The sequence below is a fragment of the Ascaphus truei genome (assembly GCF_040206685.1).
Source record: "Ascaphus truei isolate aAscTru1 chromosome 20 unlocalized genomic scaffold, aAscTru1.hap1 SUPER_20_unloc_3, whole genome shotgun sequence".
NCBI classification, from domain to species: Eukaryota; Metazoa; Chordata; class Amphibia; order Anura; family Ascaphidae; genus Ascaphus; species Ascaphus truei.
In genome coordinates, this window is record NW_027453859.1 from 980,863 (window position 1) to 998,803 (window position 17,941).

Below are 17,941 nucleotides of genomic sequence, written 5' to 3' on the forward strand. Positions count from 1 at the left end.
TACTCCCTCACCCCCCCTCTCTCTCCGCTCCCCTGTCCCTCCGCTCCCCTCCCCCCTCTTTCTCTCCGTTCCCCTCCCCCCTTTATCTCCGCTCCCCTCCCCCCCTCTCTGCTCCCCTCCCCCGCTCCCCTCCCCCCTCTCTCCGCTCCCCTCCCCTCTCTCTCCGCACCCCTCCCTCTCTTCTCTCCGCTCCCCTCCCCTCCCACTCTCTCTCCTCTCCCCCCCTCTTCTCTCAGCTCCCCTCCACCTCTTTTTCTCCGCTCCCCTCCCCCCTCACTCTCCGCTCCCCTCCCCCTCACTCTCCGCTCCCCTCCCCCCTCTCCCTCCGCACCCTTCCCCCTCTCTCTGCTCCCTCCCCCCTCTCTCTCCGCTCCCCTCCCCCTCTCTCTCCGCTTCCCTCCACCTCTCTCTCCGCACCCCTCCCCCTCTCTCTCCGCACCCCTCCCCCCTCTTTCTCTCCGCTCCCCTCCCCCTCTCTCTCTTCTCCCCCCGTCTTTCTCTCCGCTTCCCTCCCCCTCTTTCTCTCCGCCCCCTCCCCCTCTCTCTCCGCTCTCCTCCCCCCTCTCTCTCTCCTCCCCTCCCCCCCTCTCTCTCTCTACTCCCCACCCCCCTCTCTCTCCGCTCCCCTCCCTCCGCTCCCCTCCCCCTCTTTCTCTCCGTTCCCCTCCCCCCTTTATCTCCGCTCCCCTCCCCCCCTCTCTGCTCCCTCCCCCGCTCCCCCTCCCCCCTCTCTCTCCGCTCCCCTCTCCCCTCTCTCCGCTCCCCTCCCCCCTCTTTCTCTCCGCTCCCCTCCCGCCTCTTTCTCTCCGCTCCCCTCCCCCCTCTTTCTCTCCGTTCCCCTCCCCCTCTCTCTCCGCTCCCCTCCCCTCTCTCTCCGCTCCCCTCCCCCCCTCTCTCTGCTCCCCTCCCCCCCTCTCTTCGCTCCCCTCCCCCTCTCTCCGCTCCCCTCCCCCTCTCTCCGCTCCCCTACCCCCTCTCTCCGCTCCCCCTACCCCCTCTCTCCGCTCCCCTCCCCCTCTTTCTCTCCGCTCCCCTCCCTCCTCTTTCTCTCTGCTCCCCTCCCATCTCTCTCTCCACTCCCTCCCCCATCTCTCTCTCGGTCCCTCCCCCCTCTCTCTCCGCTCCCCTCCCCCTCTTTCTCTCCCGCTCCCCTCCCCTCTCTCTCTCCGCTCCCCTCCCCCCTCTTTCTCTGCGCCCCTCTCCCCTCTTTCTCTCCGCTCCCCCCCTTTCTCTCCGCTTCCCTCCCCCCTTTCTCTCCGCTCCCCTCCCCCTCTTTCTCTCTGCTCCCCTCCCCCTCTCTCCGCTCCCCTCCCCCCTCTCTCCGCTCCCCTCCCCCCTCTTTCTCTCCGCTCCCCTCCCCCTCTTTCGCTCCGCTCCCCTCCCCCTCTTTCTCTCCGCTCCCCTCCCCCTCTTTCTCTCCGCTCCCCTCCCCCCTCTTTCTATCTGCTCCCCTCCCCCCTCTCTCCGCTCCCCTCCCCCCTCTCTCTGCTCCCCTCCCCCCTCTCTTCCGCTCCCCTCCCCCCTCTTTCTCTCCGCTCCCCTCCCCCTCTTTCTCTCCGCTCCCCTCCCCCTCTTTCTCTCCGCTCCCCTCCCCCTCTTTCTCTCCGCTCCCCTCCCCCTCTTTCTCTCCGCTCCCCTCCCCCCTCTTTCTCTCCACTCCCCTCCCCCTCTTTCTCTCCGCTCCCCTCCCCCCTCTTTCTTTCCGCTCCCCTCCCCCTCTTTCTCTCCGCTCCCCCCTCCCCCTGTCTCTCCGCTCCCCCCCTCCCCCTGTCTCTCTGCTCCCCCCTCCCCCTGTCTCTCCGCTCCCCCCTCCCCCTGTCTCTCCGCTCCCCCTCCCCCTGTCTCTCCGCTCCCCCTCCCCATGTCTCTCCGCTCCCCCTCCCCCTGTCTCTCCGCTCCCCCCTCCACGTCTCTCCGCTCCCCCCTCCCCCTGTCTCTCCGCTCCCCCCTCCCCCTGTCTCTCCGCTCCCCCCTGTCTCTCCGCTCCCCCCTCCCCCCGCTCCCCCTGTCTCTCCGCACCCCCTCCCCCCTGTCTCTCTGCTCACCCTGCCCCTGTCTCTCTGCAACACCCTCCCCCTGTCTCTCCGCTCCCCCCTCCCCCTGTCTCTCGCTCCCCCCTCCCCGTCTCTCGCTCCCCCTCCCCTGCTCTCCTCTCCCCTCCCCGTCTCTCCGCTCCCCCTCCCCGTCTCTCCGCTCCCCCCTCCCCCGTCTCTCTGCTCCCCGTCTCTCCCGCTCCCCCCTGCCCATCTCTCTGCACCCCCCTCCCCATTCTCTCCGCTCCCCCTACCCGTCTCTCCGCTCCCTACCCGTCTCTCCGCTCCCCCCCTCCCCGTCTCTCTCCGCTCCCCTCCCCCCTCTTTCTCTCCACTCCCCCTCCCCTCTTTCTCTCCGCTCCCCTCCCCCCTCTTTCTCTCACTCCCTCCCCTCTTTCTCTCCGCTCCCCCTCCCCCTCTTTCTCTCCGCTCCCCTCCCCTTTCTCTCCGCTCCCCTCCCCCTTCTCTCCGCTCCCCTCCCGCCTTTCTCTCCGCTCCCCTCCCCCCTCTCTCTCCGCTCCCTTCCCCCTCTCTCTCCGCTCCCTCCTTCTCTCCGCTCCCCCCTCCCCGTCTCTCCACTCCACTCTCCCCCTGTCTCTCCACTCCCCTCTCTCTCCGCTCCCCTCCCCCCTCTTCTCTGCTCCCCTCCCCTCTCTCTCCGCTCCCCACTCCCCTCTCTCTCCGCTCCCCTCCCCCCTCTCTCCGCTCCCCTTCCCCCCTTTCTCTCCGCTCCCCTCCCCTCTTTCTCTCTGCTCCCCTCCCCCCTCTCTCTCCGCTCCCCTCCCCCCTCTTTCTCTCTCCGCTCCCCTCCCCCCTCTTTCTCTCCGCTCCCTCCCCTCTTCTCTCTCGCTCCCCTCCCCCTCTTTCTCTCCACTCCCCTCCCCCTCTTTCTCTCCGCTCCCCCCTCTTTCTCTCCGCTCCCCTCCCCCTTTCTCTCCGCTCCCCTCCCCCTGTTCTCTCCGCTCCCCTCCCCCTTCTCTCCGCTCCCCTCCCGCCTTTCTCTCCGCTCCCCTCCCCCCTCTCTCTCCGCTCCCTTCCCCCTCTCTCTCCGCTCCCCTCTTCTCTCCGCTCCCCCCTCCCCGTCTCTCCACTCCACTCTCCCCCTGTCTCTCCACTCCCCTCTCTCTCCGCTCCCCTCCCCCCCTCTTTTCTGCTCCCCTCCCCCTCTCTCTCCGCTCCCCACTCCCCCTCTCTCTCCGCTCCCCTCCCCCTCTCTCCGCTCCCTTCCCCCCTCTTTCTCTCCGCTCCCCTCCCCTCTGTCTCTCTGCTCCCCTCCCCCCTCTCTCTCCGCTCCCCTCCCCCCTCTTTCTCTCCGCTCCCCTCTTTCTCTCCGCTCCCCCCTCCCCGTCTCTCCACTCCACCCTCCCCCTGTCTCTCCACTCCCCTCTCTATCCGCTCCCCTCCCCCCTCTTTTCTGCTCCCCTCCCCCTCTCTCTCCGCTCCCCACTCCCCTCTCTCTCCGACTCCCCTCCCCTCTCTCCGCTCCCTTCCCCCCTCTTTCTCTCCGCTCCCCTCCCCTCTTTCTCTCTGCTCCCCTCCCCCCTCTCTCTCCACTCCCCTCCCCCTCTTTCTCTCCGCTCCCCTCCCCCTTTCTCTCCGCTCCCCTCCCCCCTTTCTCTCTGCTCCCCTCCCCTCTTTCTCTCCGCTCCCCTCCCCTCTTTCTCTCCGCTCCCCTCCCCTCTTTCTCTCCGCTCCCCTCCCCTCTTTCTCTCCGCTCCCCTCCCCTCTTTCTCTCCGCTCCCCTCCCCCCTCTTTCTCTCCGCTCCCCTCCCCCCTCTTTCTCTCCGCTCCCCTCCCCCTCTTTCTCTCCGCTCCCCTCCCCCTCTCTCTCCGCTCCCCTCCCCCCTCTCTCTCCGCTCCCTCTTTCTCTCCGCTCCCCCCTCCCCCTGTCTCTCCGCTCCCCCCTCCCCCTGTCTCTCCGCTCCCCTCTCTCTCCGCTCCCTTCCCCCCTCTTCTCTGCTCCCCTCCCCCTCTCTCTCCGCTCCCCCCTCCCCTCTCTCTCCGCTCCCCCTCCCCTCTCTCTCCGCACCCCCCTCCCCATGTCTCTCTGCTCCCCCCTCCCCGTCTCTCCGCTCCCCTCTCTCTCTCTGCTCCCCTCCCCCTCTGCTCCCCTCCCCCTGTCTCTCCGCTCCCCCCTCTCTCCGCACCCCGTCTCTTTCTCCGTTCCCCCTGCCTTTCTCCGCACCCCCCCACCCCTTTCTTCGCTCCCCCTCTCTGTGGCTCTGTCCCCATTCCCCTCTATTTTCTCGGGCGTTCTCCCACCGTCACATTAATGTGGACCCCCGTGCACAGCGCGCCCCCCCTCCTGTTCTGCCGGCGTAGTGGGGGCCGCTCCCCCTCTCTGCTCCCCCTGTCTCTCCGTTCCCACCCTCTTTCTAATCTCCCTCCCTCTCTGTGTCTCTCTCCCCATTCCCCTCTGTCCCCCCCTCTCGTGTCGAGCGTTCCCCCCCCCTTCACAGTAATGCGCCCCCCGGACAGATGGTGCGCAGGCAGACGAGAGGGTGTTCACAGGCATGGGGGTGGCGGCGGTGCGCTGCAGGGGCGGGCGTGGGGGCTGGCTTCAGGCTCACTGGGGTGGCAGCGGTGCGCTAAGGGTGGTGGGACTGTCACGTGCTGCGTAGGTCTGGCCGTGACGTCACCCCACCCCGCAGGCCAATGAGCTGTAGCCATCTGCCAGCCAATCACAGGGGGCACAAACTGACAGACAAACATTTTTTCACTTATATATAAATATATATATATATATATATATATACACTAGCTGATATACCCGGCGTTGCCCGGGCGTGGAAGGGCAGGGGGCATGGAGTGAAGGGCGGGGGGAGGGGCGTCGAAGGGCGGGGGGGGGCCAAGGGGCGTAGGAGGGCAAAGGGCAGGGGGGCAAAGGGCAGGGAGGGGCGGGGGGGGCAAAGGGCAGGGAGGGGCAAAGGGCAGGGAGGGGCGGGCAAAGGGCAGGGAGGGGTGGGGGCCAAAGGGCAGGGAGGGGCGGGGGGGGCCAAAGGGCAGGGAGGGGCGGGGGGGCAAAGGGCAGGGAGGGGCAGGGGGCAGGTGGGCAGGGAGGGTAGGGGGGCAGGTGGGCAGGGAGGGTAGGGGGGCAGGGAGGGGGCAAAGGGCAGGGGGAGTCAGGGACGCGGTAATTCCCCTGCGTTTACTCACCTTGCACACGGCCGCGCTTCTGTTCCTCCGGGTACCGGCCGCCCTCCTCCTCCACCTCGGGCTCCTCCGCGAAGAGGCTGAGACGCTCCGGTGAGGAGGTGCTGCGCCTTTCGCGGGGAGAGGTGGAGACAGCCGGAGGAGAGGCGGAGACAGCCGGAGGAGCGGCCTCTGGGACGGGGAGCGGCCTGTGTGAGGGGAGAGCCGCAGAGAGCGTGCTCTGTGTGTGGGGGGGGGGGGAGCCGCACAGTGCGTGCTCTGTGTGTGTGGGGGGGGAGGGGGGAAGCGGCCTGTGTGAGGGGAGAGCCGCACAGTGCGTGCTCTGTGTGTGTGGGTGGGGTGGGGGATAAGCGGGGGCGGGGGGTAAACAGGGGGGGTGAGCGGGGGGGAGAGCGGGAGAGCGGAGTGTGTGTGTGTGTGTGTCTCCGTCTCTCCTTTGGCCCGTCACTCCGCCTCAGGCCAATGAGAGGTGTGCGGGGGCGGGCGGGCCAAGGAAGCAATCTCATTGGCCTGGCCAAGGTCCAATGGGATTGCTGCTAGGGACACAGGAGAGACACAGGGAGACACATACAGGACATAGCCACATACGACGCTTTCACAAATATATAGTAAAGATATATATTTCATCTCCCCTCTATACCATGCACACACTGTGTGTAATATACAGTGACGAAGGCCTGAGAAAAAACACACATCTGAGGGTTAATTGTATTGCAGAATGACACGTGAATTTATTAGCAACAGGTGCACACAGCAGAGAGTTTCAAGACGAAAGCTCTCCGATAGGTAATACGGTATACAATATATTTATACCCTAAAAGCTAAAATGCACGCCCCTTTATGGGGTGACTTGTATGTCACTAAAAATTACATAATTGTATAATAAATAACAAAATGAATGTGTTAATTAGCAAAACTCATTATACCAAATTCTACATATCTGGGGGTTCAATGTTTATACATTTATTTCAAAGGAGATAATTGCTGTCTTAACTGTTTCTCTAATATCTTATTTACACTGTGAGAGGCTGTGCTTATCTCCGATTCCCGCTAACTATAACGAGGTCCCTCATTATTTTCAGGCCTACTCCCTTAGACTATTCTTTGATCCCCATCACTTATCGTGTGCAGCTATGAATTCAAGGATATCTGCTGAGCGTCTCTGCTCACACGTTCAGTTCAAACACACATATTCCACAGGAAACAGCTTACACAATGACAGGCAGGCAAGACTTATAGCAGGACAAGACAACATGGCTGACAATAATAGTCAAACAAAATAGCTGCTTAGATCTCAGTGCTGTTTGCGTCAGACCCCCTTTTAATTATATTATCTCCCCCTCTATCACATGCAGTGTGTAATATACAGTATATTATCTCTCCCTCTATACCATGCACACTGTGTGTAATATACAGTATATTATCTCCCCCTCTATAACATGCACAGTGTGTAATATACTGAGGAAGTTGAGAGTATGATGCAAGGAGGGGGGGTCTGACGTAAACCACTAGGATCTAAGTAGCCATTTTGCTCAGCATCCATCTTGGTTGTCTGATCTTGGCAGCCATTTTGTCCCTGTCTGTGTTCTCATTTCTGTGTCATCCATCTTAGTATTTGTCTGCATGGAAGTTTTAGTTTGAAAGAAATATTTTTTTTTCTTTTCGTTCTCAGAATTTGTTGATAATAAACCTTCAGCTAGCTACAAACCTTGGGAAAAGAGCCAAGACAGAAAAAATAGGGGAGCAAGGGGTTAACACTTTCCAGCTACAAACATGCGAATAGTGAAAAACCACAGCAGGGCTAATCACCTCTGGTAGGGAACCAATGGAACCAATGTGATAACAATAATAATAATAGACTTACACGGCCTTGTGCAAGTCCAGACGTTGATTGGGATCTGTAGTTTATACCTCAGTCTGTGCAGGAGAAGGGGTAGTGGGTGAAGTGGAATAATATGGTAATAGCAGAATACTCACACGGCCCAGTGTAAGTAAAGGTGTGGTATAATGGTCTGTGGGGTTCAGCTTAACCATTCCAGGATGTCGACAAAACTAGGGCCCCAGCGTGTGTTCTTAAATCAAAACTGCAGCCGGGACCCCCCTCTTTAGTGCCTGGGATCAGTACGGGGTTTTTTTTACAAGACATTTATTAGTATAAAACATCTGCACAACCGGACATACACAGTACACTCACATAAAACGACACGGGCTCGCCACTGTGCCAACTTCTAGCCGCAAAAGCTTCTCTTCCTCCGCGTCCGGAGTGCAGGGAGATGACGCGCCGCTGCTCAGGAGCAACTGCGCCTGTCAGTGTATGCACCGGCTAGCTAAGCCTGCCGTGAATAGAGATAAGTCTTTTCTCATATTGTAAGTGGAAGAAATAGAGCGAGCTCATGGTCAAATGCAGTACCCCTGTAGCCAAATGAGCAAGAGACGATCACAAAAAAGAAACCCCAATGAACCCTCACTTATATATTAGTGAGCCACATCATGGGATATACAGTATCTAGGAGGAATACAATCCCCAAAAATTACATTTTATTAATAAACTCCAAGTGTAATGTGAAAATATATACAGTAGATAAAATATCTCACGATGAGACAATGCCAGCTTCGTATACACCAGGTGTGTGGTAAGTATATGGTAATTACTATGTAGAGAAACCATACATCCAATGGGCTTAGTACAAAAAACCTTAGGGTTGTAGAACTGAATACACAAAGGAAAGCACCCACACAAGCTTTTATATGTCAGTTTTCTTGTTTAGTTGCCAGATTAGAATTTATAGTCACAGACAGTGGTAAGTATGTAGTATCACTGCAAATGCTTAGTGACTATTGCCATAAGTGCCAACATATTTGTACAGTATATAGATACAGTTCCAGCAAGAACTAGCCGACAACTCAATTAGTGTCATGAATGCCATGTGGTTAGTATCCTGTAGCATCACCAGGCAAGCATCCCCCCTCGTTCAAATATGCCTCTGTGGATTACAACGCGCGGTCAAGCTATACTGAGTGTGCATGCGCGAAGAGGATCGGACTGACGAGGGAAGAGGAGCAAGAAAAAAGTATACCATAATGACATCTAGAAGACACCCACTGCTGAATGGACGCAGGGGATTGGCTTAGAGGAATGTCGGGAACAGTTATAGAGTAAGGGGAATGAACCCCATAATGTCCGGTGCTCAAAACCAGTGTATGTATGACTGTGATGGTGTTTATGCAACCTCTGACATGTATGTCAATGAAAGATAACAATCCTGCTGTAGATAATAAATCAGAGCTAAAGGTATGAAAGTGGAACGGGAAACAGACTAACAACCTGGGTGGGGGGCTAGTGTGCAGGGAATAGTTAGAGACAGGATAAGGAGCCGTGAAACCCCTCTCCTGTACTCACGGTAGTACTAAAACCTGCTGCCCTTACCCGACCTGGTGTCTTCACTGCTCGTTCCATTTCTTTGCCGATCCCAGCTCTGTGGATGCTGCGGTCATGCGTGACGTCACTGTAGAAACTGAACAGCTGATTCTGGGAAGGGCTCCGACGTGTCCTGTGTACTGGCGCTCCTTACAACCTCACTGGGTGGCACCGTAACTCCACGTGGAAAGGAAGAACCTGCTCCTTGCTGCAGATAGGATTGTGTTGCGTGCTCCAGCCGCGGATAAACAAGAAGTAATTGGAGGGTAGGCGGTCACTGCGTGAATGGAACTCAGCCAAGAATTGAATTAAAATCAGCTTTATTAAACGATGGTGCTGTACATCACAGAGAGACCTCTGACGCGTTTCATCCCGTCGTGGGACTATATCAAAGAGTGAAGAAACTCTCTACAGAGGCATCTTACGTAGGCAAGCCCCATCCTCCTATAGGCTGGAAAAAATGTTTCCACAGACTGTTAATCAATTAGGTAATCAGATGGAAAAGCCTTTTATGGACAAAGAGTTTGCCTATAAGATATCCTGTGTAATAACAGCTAGTAAAGTGACAACAATGTATATATACAACAATAACACAAATTGATTAAAAAAAATATTAAAAATAAACATGAGTGATGTATAGCAGCAAGAATATAAAATAATAATGAATTGCACTGTATAGTATTTTTGGCCCATTGAGGAGGTTATAAAGAATAGATGGATATAGAAAGTGTTTCAATTCAGTATTCGCATTGTATACATTATATATTCCCACGGCGTCAAGTAATGACGATGTGTAGAGTGCAATACAGGTAAGTCATAATTAACATATCTATGCAATGATACACATTAACTAAACTAATGAGAAAAAACTGTTTAGAAAGAAATATATAAATGCATTGCATGAAATACATAAATAAATTATATAGAAAAAAATTAAATAAAAGAAAATTATATAGAAAAAAATGTACATAACCAAGGGTACAGTTGGTATTGAATTATATCATCAAACGTAATGTGAGGACAGCATAGCATGCAACAAAGGCAGGGGTTAATTAGTGTATGCTGTGATGTAAGGAGATACACTCTCAAGACTCCCCAGCTAGTTAACCCTGAAGAAAGTGTCAATCAAGGTTAATGCCATGTGGGTGGAGAGTGTTGAGAGTGTATATCCAATACATCTCCAGTTTGTTCAGAATATTCTCTCTATTACCACCCCTAGGGTGGCAGGGTATATGTTCTATTGCTGAAAAAGAAAAGTTATTGATACCACCTTTAGAACATTGTGAAAAATGCCTAGCTACTGGGTGATTTAAGTCTCTCTTTTTAATTAAGCGTACATGCTCGGCTATCCTCACTTTGAGGGGTCTTGTGGTGCGACCCACGTATCTATGACCACAACCACAAAAAAGAACATAAACAACAAAACTGATATTGCAAATTAAGGAAAGTCCTAATGTAATATTTTCTAAGGTTGTCGTTATATGTAATATATTTGGTTTGGGATGTATACTGACACATAGAGCATCTACCACAACGAAAAAAGCCTTTTGGAATGCTTTTGATGTTAGGAAATTTAGATTTTGAATTAAACATACTAGGAGATAAATGAAAGGCCAATGTTTTGGCCTTACGGTAAGAAAATCTTGGACCATGTTGTACAGTGGTACGAATATCTTTGTCTAATAGGAATGTGTGCCAGTGTTTAGATATGATATTTCAGATTTGTTGGGACTGAGAATTAAATGTACTAATAAAAAATGGAGTCTTAGTATTCTCAGATTGTAAAGATAATTCTCTCTCTCTTTTAGAATTATATTTCCTCTTTTTCTTGCAAATTAGTGTACGTCTATCTATAGTTTCCGCCTTGACGAATGCTGCTGAGATGCTCTTGGCCGAGTAACCTTTTGCCAGAAATCTGTCTGACATCTCCTTAGCCCTGGACAAGAACACTTCATTATCAGAACAAAGTTTTTTTAATCTAATAAATTGAGCCCCAGGAATATTTTTGATTAAAAAACGTGGATGGGAGCTTTGTGCGCATAAAAGCGTATTTCTGGAATTCTGCTTCCTATAAATGTCAGTTTGTATTGTCACGTTGCCGTCAATATACAGGAACAAATCCAAAAAGTGAATGTGATTAATATTGTGCTCAAAAGTAAACTTAATATTGTGCGTGTTGTTATTAAGATAATCAATAAAAGAAAATAGTGAAATTTCATCCCCCTTCCAAACAAAGATCAAATCGTCAATATATCTCTTGTAGAAAACGATACTATGACGATATGAATTATTACTGTGAAAAATAAAACGTGATTCCCATAACCCCATAAATAAGTTCGCATAAGATGGTGCAAAACTTGTGCCCATTGCAGTGCCTAACTTTTGTAAATAAAACAGTGAATCGAATAAAAAATAATTATGCGTGAGTAAAAAAGATATAGATTCTAATAAAAAAGTGCAATGTGAAATAGATAGAGTGGATAAATCAAGAAAGTGCTCAATGGCCTCAAGGCCGTGCTTCTGTTCAATGATAGAATACAGGGAGGTCACATCCATTGTGACCCACCTGTATTCTTGGTGCCAGGAAAGTTCCTGTATACTGACGATAAAGTCTGTTGTATCCATAATAAATGACGGCAACTGAAATACCAGGTGTTGTAAAAACCTGTCCACATACCGCGATAACCCATCTCCCAAAGATCCAATGCTCGCAATTATAGGTCGACCAGGAGGGTCAACCAGCGATTTATGGATCTTCGGGAGATGGTGGAATACCGGAATCACGGGATGCGGACAGGAGAGAAAGTCAATTTCTTTTTGGTTAATAACATTTAGAATTTTACCCATATCCAGCAGTTTCAAGAACTCAAGGCGATACTTAGATGTAGGGTCACTCCCAAGATGCTGGTAAGTGGTATTATCCCCCAATTGTCTAATAGCTTCACAGTGATATTGATTTCTTGACAATATAACAAGGGCCCCACCTTTGTCAGCATTTTTTAGTACTATATCATAATCATTTTTAATGCATTCAATCTGTTGAACTTCAATATGGGTTAAATTCCCAGATTTTACATGTGAACTGGAGAACCCTTTGGCCAATATACGTAAGCATGTACGCTTAATTAAAAAGAGAGACTTATATCACCCAGTAGCTAGGCATTTTTCACAATGTTCTAAAGGTGGTATCAATAACTTTTCTTTTTCAGCAATAGAACATATACCCTGCCACCCTAGGGGTGGTAATAGAGAGAATGTTCTGAACAAACAGGAGATGTATTGGATATACACTCTCAACACTCTCCACCCACATGGCATTAACCTTGATTGGGAGTTGAAACACTTTCTTCAGGGTTAACTGGCTGGGGAGTCTTGAGAGTTCGTCTCCTTACATCACAGCATACACTAATTAACCCCTGCCTTTGTTGCATGCTCTGCTGTCCTCACATTACGTTTGATGATATAATTCAATACCAACTGTACCCTTGGTTATGTACATTTTTTCTATATAATTTTCTTTTAATTTTTTTCTATAATTTATTTATGTATTTCATGCAATGCATTTATATATTTCTTTCTAAACAGTTTTTTCTCATTAGTTTAGTTAATGTGTATCATTGCATAGATATGTTAATTATGACTTACCTGTATTGCACTCTACACATCGTCATTACTTGACGGCGTGTGAATATATAATGTATACAATGCGAATGCTGAATTGAAACACTTTCTATATCCATCTATTCTTTATAACCTCCTCAATGAGCCAAAAATACTATACAGTGCAATTCATTATTATTTTATATTCTTGCTGCTATACATCACTCATGTTTGTTTTTAATATTTTTTTTAATCAATTTGTGTTATTGTTGTATATATACATTGTTGTCACTTTACTAGCTGTTATTACACAGGATATCTTATAGGCAAACTCTTTGTCCATAAAAGGCTTTTCCATCTGATTACCTAATTGATTAACAGTCTGTGGAAACATTTTTTTCAGCCAATAGGAGGATGGGGCTTGCCTACGTAAGATGCCTCTGTAGAGTTTCTTCACTCTTTGATAAAGTCCCACGACGGGATGAAACGCGTCAGAGGTCTCTCTGTGATGTACAGCACCATCGTTTAATAAAGCTGACTTTAATTCAATTCTTGGCCGAGTTCCATTCACGCAGTGACCGCCTACACTCCATTATCGAATGTCGGGAACAGCCTTTAGCAGCCACTGTGATGACGATGACGCCGAAGATGCACAACTCTTGCGGGAGTTTGTGAACCAATCCGAGGAGAGAGGAAGGATCAATGGGATCATACCCCCCCCCCTCCTAATGTCCAATTTTCTCAGGTGTGTGTAGGTCAGTGGCTGTGTGTGTGTGTGTGTGTCAGTGCGCGTGTGGAGGTCAGTGGATCTGTGTGTCACTGGCTGTGTGTGTGTGTGTCAGTAGGTCACTGGCTGTGTGTGTGTGTGTCAGTAGGTCACTGGCTGTGTGTGTGTGTGTCAGTAGGTCACTGGCTGTGTGTGTGTCAGTAGGTCACTGGCTGTGTGTGTGTCAGTAGGTCACTGGCTGTGTGTGTGTCAGTAGGTCACTGGCTGTGTGTGTGTCAGTAGGTCACTGGCTGTGTGTGTGTCAGTAGGTCACTGGCTGTGTGTGTGTCAGTAGGTCACTGGCTGTGTGTGTGTCAGTAGGTCACTGGCTGTGTGTGTGTCAGTAGGTCACTGGCTGTGTGTGTGTCAGTAGGTCACTGGCTGTGTGTGTCAGTAGGTCACTGGCTGCGTGTGTGTCAGTAGGTCACTGGCTGCGTGTGTGTCAGTAGGTCACTGGCTGCGTGTGTGTCAGTAGGTCACTGGCTGCGTGTGTGTCAGTAGGTCACTGGCTGCGTGTGTGTCAGTAGGTCACTGGCTGCGTGTGTGTCAGTAGGTCACTGGCTGCGTGTGTGTCAGTAGGTCACTGGCTGCGTGTGTGTCAGTAGGTCACTGGCTGCGTGTGTGTCAGTAGGTCACTGGCTGCGTGTGTGTCAGTAGGTCACTGGCTGCGTGTGTGTCAGTAGGTCACTGGCTGCGTGTGTGTCAGTAGGTCACTGGCTGCGTGTGTGTCAGTAGGTCACTGGCTGCGTGTGTGTCAGTAGGTCACTGGCTGCGTGTGTGTCAGTAGGTCACTGGCTGCGTGTGTGTCAGTAGGTCACGAGCTGCGTGTGTGTCAGTAGGTCACTGGCTGCGTGTGTGTCAGTAGGTCACTGGCTGCGTGTGTGTCAGTAGGTCACTGGCTGTGTGTGTGTCAGTAGGTCACTGGCTGTGTGTGTGTCAGTAGGTCACTGGCTGTGTGTGTGTCAGTAGGTCACTGGCTGTGTCAGTGTCAGTAGGTCACTGGCTGTGTGTGTCAGTGTCTGTAGGTCACTGGCTGTGTGTGTCAGTGTCTGTAGGTCACTGGCTGTGTGTGTCAGTGTCTGTAGGTCACTGGCTGTGTGTGTCAGTGTCTGTAGGTCACTGGCTGTGTGTGTCAGTGTCTGTAGGTCACTGGCTGTGTGTGTCAGTGTCTGTAGGTCACTGGCTGTGTGTGTCAGTGTCTGTAGGTTACTGGCTGTGTGTGTCAGTGTCTGTAGGTCACTGGCTGTGTGTGTCAGTAGGTCACTGGCTGTGTGTGTCTGTAGGTCACTGGCTGTGTGTCAGTGGCTCTGTGGGCTGTGTGTGTGTGTCAGTAGGTCAGTGGCTCTGTGTGTGTCAGTAGGTCAGTGGCTGTGTGTGTCAGTAGGTCAGTGGCTGTGTGTGTCAGTAGGTCAGTGGCTGTGTGTGTCAGTAGGTCACTGGCGTTGTGTCAGTGGCTCTGTGGGTTGTGTGTGTGTCAGTGGCTCTAATGCCTCCTCATTTGCCCATACCCCTTGCACGGGAATTGGGACCCCACACACCGGAAATGGCATGTGTGCACCGCCACCAGGGTGAGGGGGGTGGGGAGGGGGGACTGCTCATTACCGGCTTCTCACAAGACCGAGTCCGGCCATTGCAGTAGACCGATGAGAAGACGCCATACAGGAGTCATCCTTCCCTGCCTGGAATCGGACCAGGGCCTTCGGGACCACTCCCCTCCATCCTCTGATAAACCAGGGGGGGCGATCAGCTTCAGTTGGACCTTTCTTCTTTCAGCGTTCCGGCCCGTCAGCCATGGAGGATCTCTTCTGCTTGAAGCACATTCCCAGGCCAGTCCATTCGGGCCCCAGAACCAGCATACTTCAAGACCTCTGTTCTTTCTGAAGAGCAAGACCAGGACCATCATCCAATGCAAGCAAATCCTTTTGGGGCAGTATGTGAGGAAAGTGTGATGTTTCTTTAAAGTTTTAGTAGATGGAGCTGGAAAGGCAACTTTGTCCCTTTAAGGCTTCAATTGCTGTCAATTAGTCACCATTTCCTTTGTCCCTGTGCAGAGTTCCTCACTTCTGTCCAGGACGGCTGGGTGCCATTTCCTTTGTCCCTGTGCAGAGTTCCTCACTTCTGTCCAGGACGGCTGGGTGCCATTTCATTTGTCCCTGTGCAGAATTCCTCACTTCTGTCCAGGACGGCTGGGTGCCATTTCATTTCTCCCTGTGCAGAGTTCCTCACTTCTGTCCAGGACGGCTGGGTGCCATTTCCTTTTTCCCTGGTGCAGAGTTCCTCACTTCTGTCCAGGACGGCTGGGTGCCATTTCCTTTTTCCCTGGTGCAGAGTTCCTCACTTCTGTCCAGGACGGCTGGGTGCCATTTCCTTTGTCCCTGTGCAGAGTTCCTCACTTCTGTCCAGGACGGCTGGGTGCCATTTCATTTGTCCCTGTGCAGAATTCCTCACTTCTGTCCAGGACGGCTGGGTGCCATTTCATTTGTCCCTGTGCAGAGTTCCTCACTTCTGTCCAGGACGGCTGGGTGCCATTTCCTTTGTCCCTGTGCAGAGCTCCTCACTTCTGTCCAGGACGGCTGGGTGCCATTTCCTCTCTCCTGGTGCAGAGTTCCTCACTTCTGTCCAGGACGGCTGGTTGCCATTTCCTTTGTCCCTGTGCAGAGCTCCTCACTTCTGTCCAGGACGGCTGGGTGCCATTTCCTCTCTCCCGGTGCAGAGTTCCTCACTTCTGTCCAGGACGGCTGGGTGCCATTTCCTTTGTCCCTGTGCAGAGTTCCTCACTTCTGTCCAGGACGGCTGGGTGCCATTTCCTTTGTCCCTGTGCAGAGCTCCTCACTTCTGTCCAGGACGGCTGGGTGCCATTTCCTTTGTCCCTGTGCAGAGCTCCTCACTTCCGTCCAGGACGGCTGGGTGCCATTTCCTTTGTCCCTGTGCAGAGCTCCTCACTTCTGTCCAGGACGGCTGGGTGCCATTTCCTTTGTCCCTGTGCAGAGCTCCTCACTTCTGTCCAGGACGGCTGGGTGCCATTTCCTTTGTCCCTGTGCAGAGCTCCTCACTTCTGTCCAGGACGGCTGGGTGCCATTTCCTTTGTCCCTGTGCAGAGCTCCTCACTTCTGTCCAGGACGGCTGGGTGCCATTTCCTCTCTCCTGGTGCAGAGTTCCTCACTTCTGTCCAGGACGGCTGGGTGCCATTTCCTTTGTCCCTGTGCAGAGCTCCTCACTTCTGTCCAGGACGGCTGGGTGCCATTTCCTTTGTCCCTGGTGCAGAGTTCCTCACTTCTGTCCAGGACGGCTGGGTGCCATTTCCTTTGTCCCTGTGCAGAGCTCCTTACTTCTGTCCAGGACGGCTGGGTGCCATTTCCTTTGTCCCTGTGCAGAGCTCCTCACTTCTGTCCAGGACGGCTGGGTGCCATTTCCTTTGTCCCTGTGCAGAGCTCCTCACTTCTGTCCAGGACGGCTGGGTGCCATTTCCTCTCTCCTGGTGCAGAGTTCCTCACTTCTGTCCAGGACGGCTGGGTGCCATTTCCTTTGTCCCTGTGCAGAGCTCCTCACTTCTGTCCAGGACGGCTGGGTGCCATTTCCTTTGTCCCTGGTGCAGAGCTCCTCACTTCTGTCCAGGACGGCTGGGTGCCATTTCCTTTGTCCCTGGTGCAGAGTTCCTCACTTCTGTCCAGGACGGCTGGGTGCCATTTCCTTTGTCCCTGTGCAGAGCTCCTTACTTCTGTCCAGGACGGCTGGGTGCCATTTCCTTTGTCCCTGTGCAGAGCTCCTCACTTCAGTCCAGGACGGCTGGGTGCCATTTCCTTTGTCCCTGTGCAGAGCTCCTCACTTCTGTCCAGGACGGCTGGGTGCCATTTCCTCTCTCCTGGTGCAGAGTTCCTCACTTCTGTCCAGGACGGCTGGGTGCCATTTCCTTTGTCCCTGTGCAGAGTTCCTCACTTCTGTCCAGGATAGCTCGGGCGAGGATCCTTCATCTATTTGGCGAGTAAAATCTGATTTTATTCCAAGAACTCCTCGCCTTCTTCTAGAGATTTTTTTTATGACAAGCAGACTGAAGGGGACAATCCACCTGTACCCGACTCCATTTTCCCTTAGGAGTTTGGTGATAGGCTGCAATTTTCGGCATCTGCCTAGCGTTGTGGGGGACAATTCTTGGAAGATTTGCATGTTTATCCTCTCGAGTGTACCCGATAAGGTGTTCCTTGTGATTTGGCATAGAGCTTCTTTGGTTTTAAAGTAATGAAACGGCATAATGATATCCCTTGGTGGTTCCTCCGGTTGCGGCCTACATCGTAAGACCTTATGACACATATCTAGTTGCAATTCTGCTTCAGTTTTAGAAGGAAGAATAGGTCAGCCATCTTGATATGTGCTCCTCTATTTCAGTGATGGATTCAGGAATACTTCTTATTCTAATATTATTGCGCCTGTCTTTGTTTTCAGAATCTTCCTGCTTGTCCGCTATGTCCGAGATCTGCGTCTTAAGGTAGGCGGTAGTCTTCATTTTTGCACTGTGCTTTTATGGTTGAATCCATTTTCCTTTCAGTTCGTCAGTTTTTTCTCCAATGAGTTATTTCACTTCTCAGTCCCATCATCTCCTCACGGATCAAGAACTTTAAGTCAGTAATGAATTGCTTCAGATCACTTTTTTTGTGATCAATTCTCTCTCCGCACCAGCGCTCCTTTCTCTCCCGGACGGAGTCGGAGCCATAGCTGGACGCCGGGGGTCTTCCCGCCCGCGCCATTTCAGGATTTTGAAAATAAGTCTTCAAATTCAGCGGTGTCTCTCTCTTCTGAGACCTTGTGGTCATCCTGGGACGATGGGAAGTCTGGGTCTGAAGTTTATTTGTCTACTTGTACTGTTTTTAGCTGTTTTAGTGCTTATTAGAGCCGGGAATGAGCAGAGCCTCTAAACTAAGCTGCCATACCCGCAGCAATCGGGCATGCGCCTATCAAATGTAGCATGTTGGACCA